The 4,961-nt window shown below is 34.7% G+C and overlaps 1 pseudogene; it reads left to right on the top strand.

The window, feature by feature from the left end:
• Nucleotides 1-243: 243 nt before the first annotated feature.
• Nucleotides 244-970, top strand: LOC124979459 (dnaJ homolog subfamily B member 6-like; annotated as a pseudogene).
• Nucleotides 971-4,961: the final 3,991 nt, after the last annotated feature.

Consider the following 4,961-nt stretch of genomic DNA (forward strand, 5'->3'; position numbering starts at 1 on the left):
TTACCAAGCAAGGTCAAATAAACAAAAGTGGAATGCATCAGTTATTTTAAAGGAAAGAGTTTAATATAGAAATTGGTTAAACAGGCACTTCCTGTTTGTCATTGGAGAAAGGAGAGAAAGGAAAGCGGCAGGAGCCGCTGTGGCCACCGCCACCAGCGCAGCTGTGCCAGACCCAAGCACCTGGCCACCTGCCTGTCCCGTCTCGTCCGCCGCGTCCTCTGACTTGTTCCAACAATCTGTTAAAACGTGGTGGTTTACTATGAAGTTCTAGGCGTGCAGAGACATGCCTCTCTCGAGGATATCAAAAAGGCATATCGGAAACTGGCACTAAAGTGGCATCTAGATAAAAATCCTGAGAATGAAGAAGGAGAGAGAAAATTCAAACAAGTAACTGAGGCATATGAGGTGTTATCGGATGCTAAAGAACGGGACATCTATGACAAGTATGGCAAAGAAGGCTTAAATGGTGGAGGTGGAGGTGGAAGTCATGTTGACAGTCCTTTTGAGTTTGGCTTCACGTTCCAGAACCCAGAAGATGTCTTCAGGGAATTTTTTGGTGGAAGGGACACGTTTTCATTCGACTTTTTTGAAGACCCATTTGAAGACTTCTTTTGGGAACCGAAGGGGTCCCCAAAGAAGCAGAAACCGAGGTGCAGGCTCAGTTTTTTCTGCTTTCAGTGGCTTTCCATCATTTGGAGGTGAATTTTCTTCATCTGTTACAGGATTTACTTCATTTGGGTCACTAGGTCATGGTGGCCTTACTTCATTCTCTTCTACATCATTTGGCGGCAGCAGGATGGGTAACTTCAAATCTGTATCAACTTCTACCAAAATAGTAAATGGCAGAAAAATCACTCCAAAAAGAATTGTTGAGATTGGACAAGAAGGAGTAGAAGTTGAAGAAGACGGCCAGTTAAAGTCCTTAACGATAATTGGTAAGGAGCAGCTGCTGTACTTGGATAACAAGTAATTCAATGCACGCATTTAATAGAAATGTTAAACATAACGGAGCACCATTTGAGGATTAACAGGAACGTTTTTTTGAAGATTTCAGACGAACTCGACTTTCAGTATAATTGTACCTAAAATATTTATAAACAGTTCATTGGAGTCCCTATTTGTCATAGAATTTTGAGTTTATCATTGGGACCACACAATAGGACCATTTTTTTTTTGTCTTTAAAATTGTTGTAATCTCTGCATGCACTTTGCTTTTTTATTAAACGTAATCCAAAGTGATCCTTGACTTTGAGTACTGCTAGGACAAGATTGTATTCTAACACCAGCATGGATCTGCTTTCCATTGTGTTTGACATGTGAGCCAAGTAGTGTCAGCCTGCTGTGAGCTAACATTGCTAGGATGAGTCTCCTGTAGAAATATTTTTTTTCCAGTAATGAAAGATATTAATGCATTTAATGGTAATACATTTCTGATTTAATATAAATTTAAGGATGTTTTCTGGTTGTGCATGAATGCTGGCAACTTAGTAAAGTTTTAACAATTGTTTAAATATGTAATGTTAAGCTTAGGTTTAAAAAAGCTGGTAAACTGGGTCTTTGTCATTTGTTTTTAAAAAAAAGAAAGAAAAGAAATGTGAATGTGTTTGGTGCAAAAAAAAAAAAAAAAGAAAAAGAAAAGAAAAGAAATTGGTTAAACAGACTTGAATGCAGAATAGGCAAAATAAATACACTGAGGCAGCCTGTAGATGGTAAGTACAGAAAGGAGCTTCCATGCCTTGGACTGTGAAACAGGAGATGATGGAACTATTAGAACTCATTCTGCCCTCCATTCCTTTTAGAGGAGTGGTCCTAAATTTGGAGGAGTAGACTTAAGATAGTTTCAGAGGAAGGGAAACAAAATGGGTGGATCTAGGCCCACAAAGTTCCAAGGAAGGAACCCAAAGATGCAAAACTCCTAAGTGCCCCTAAGAAAAAGGTGCTACATGAACAAGTATGACTTAGTTACTTCTGGTGCATTAGAAACCTAAGAGAAGTTCTCTGCAGAGGTAGAGATCAGAGTTTTCAATAGGGACTGCCAATCAACTAGTGCTGGTATTTATCAAAGGAGGTTAATAAACTGAGTCTAGTAAAATCAGGAAAAAGTCTTGAAATCATACCAAATCATCACTGCCAATATAAAGAGCTCTGGCTACATTCAGCTAGCAGAATGAGGAAACAAAACAGAAAAACATCCCTTCTCTTTTGCAGCCTTATAGATGTTCTTTAGCACTTCCTTTTGAGAAACCCTAACAAGGGCCAGTGAAGTTTGCAGAAAGATGTTTGCAAAATTGTAGTCTCAGCCTTAGTGATTATTGAAGATAGAAAATATAAGCTAATTTTTTCTCTCATCATCATTATTCTCCAAGGATGTGTTCAATAGACAGATTTGAGGACTTTAATTGGTTGAAAACTGTTAATAATACTACAGCAATGAAATAATTTGGTGAAATGTATGTCACATAATTCCCTGCCATTTTAACTTACAGTTCTTCATGGCACAGTTTTTCACTGCCCAGTGTGGTTTTCTGGTATCTTTGCCAGAAGAGAAACCTAGCCAGAAGTGGAACCTCCTACCTTGTACTACTGAGAGTCAGAAGAATGCATGTTTCCTCCGCTTCCCCAAGGTGGTGGCCAAGTGGGAACAACCTGCCTTTGAGGTACAAGACTCTACAGCTCCCTCTCAGTGAATTCAGGGTGGTGTCTAAGCCACTATTTGATTGGCTGTTGTGTCTTGATTATGGTAAGGCACCAGGGAAACTGGAAAAAAATCTAACATTTCTCTCCTAAGCTAGTTTTAGCATGTGAACCCTGACATAAGAGGTATTTTTGTTACAAATATTTTATTTGTTAAATAATAAGCTTCTATTTATTATAAGCAGAAAGGAAATAATACTTTTTTATGATTACCAATTTTTACTGTGATCAAAGATGATGTATCAGTCTATGCATGTCCCCAGAATGGTGTAATGACTACACCACTGTTTTAGATTCCAATAAACTGCAAAGCCCCACATATTTTTTATTGAACAAAATGTTACTCAATATTCATAAAAATGCATCTTCTTCAGGATAGGAACAGTATTTTGTATTGTTATATGTGTTGCTCAGCACTTGGAAACACTGATGCAGGTGTAGCTTTATATACGTACCAGGAATAGCCATAAAAATTTATGAACATATTGAAATTTCAATACATGCCTTAGCTGATTATCAACTAAGAGCACTTTTTTAAAAAATTTGAAACAAAAAACATTTGTATCATAAATTATTATGATCCAGTGTAAAGCTTTAGACTTCTATTTATTACAAATTAAGTAAATATAAAAACAGTTTAACATAAATGGAAAATCAGTTGTTTCACATATACTCATAATGCAATCTATTTAAACAGGTTTTGCCAAATAAAATATCATATTACATTTAAATTTATTTAAATCACATTTATTTAAATTAAAAATAATTCAACTTTAATAACAAGAGGACATACAAACATCAGGTATGTCTTTGTGTCAGTTTTTTATATCTTCTCACATATCAAGAAATAATAATTTTAAAATACTAATGTGAATTTTTAAAATTCTCCTTATATTTACATATTGTCTAATATAGGGAGAATTCTTGAAACTCTGTCCTTTCATGTGAGTTATAAGAACATAAAGGGAAAATCACATTTATGTCTCCCCTAATAAATATTAATATTTCAAAGATATATATGCCTTTTGATCAGATTAAAATAAATAAAAGATAATAAAAAGCATTATTTATGTTTCTCTCCATTCAAATATACTGTTTTAGGAAATTTTATGACTGTTGTTATGATTTCAACTAGTATGTTTTCAACATAGTTTTTGGCCAATATTTCAGAAAATGAATATATTGTATTAGGTCTATTGTCTTGGTATTCTGTTTCTATGAGCTGAGTATATCTGGGCAACATCAAATAATAATTGTAGAGTCATTTTTAAGCATACTAATATAAAGTAAAACTGATGATTTATTAATTTACATCAAAGACGTTTGCAAACATTTTCATCACTATTTTTGGTAATCTTCACAAGTTTTCATTTTTAAGACATAGACTAAGAATTTGTATCAATTTCTCTCTTGAGTTCTAAAAAAAATCAAATATAATGTCCATATGCATGATGCAATTTCATCTGCCTGAAAGTATTTCTTCATTCAGAGTCTTCTTGAAGAAAAGATATACATAAATTCCATCAAATTCTTGTTGTACCATCTACTGGGCTTCTTTCCTTCTTTGTTTCCTTCCAGTTTTATTTTTCTACAGTGAGAGATTTCCCTCCTATTTTCTTGTTAAAATAATTCTTTGGAAATTGGAATGTATTCTCAGAATCAAGAGTCTCATATGGACTTATTTATTACTTCGTACCAATGATTTTATCACCTCCCTATCTTGGGAAAAGTAGTTTATTTTATTCTTAACTTTGTGGTTAAGAATGAATAATTGGTGCAGACTCTATTCCCCTTGCCAAAAGTAAGTGCCTTTTCATACTTGATCATTTTGTGTGATGATCTGGTATATGTTAATTGGTTAATTTGGTCAAAGATTTGTAACAGAAGTGGAATACATCTCTCTTCCTGCGGAAGTAAAAGACATTTTTGCACTTGTTCTCTCTACCCTACTGTTGTTCCAATAATACTGGGACTCTGCCTGCTGGTGGGTGTAATTGAAAGTCAAAATGATTTTCTCTAAAGACTTCTTAGGTCACTTTTCCAGTGCAGAAGTTAGTAGCCCCTTGTAGGTTTACCATTCAGGCATATGAACTTTTCAAGGAATTTTAGGCATGTCTAACACTCACTTTCCCTCTGTTATTGGAAAACATATGTACCCTAACACAGAAGAGCTTCATTTGTTGTTTATATGAAATATTTTCAATGTTAAATAATGATCCTATGAAGAAAGAAAGAAGACAATCTTCTCAGGATCTCTGCTTTAAGCA

Source organism: Sciurus carolinensis, chromosome 3 (genome assembly GCF_902686445.1).
Source record: "Sciurus carolinensis chromosome 3, mSciCar1.2, whole genome shotgun sequence".
Lineage (NCBI taxonomy): Eukaryota > Metazoa > Chordata > Mammalia > Rodentia > Sciuridae > Sciurus > Sciurus carolinensis.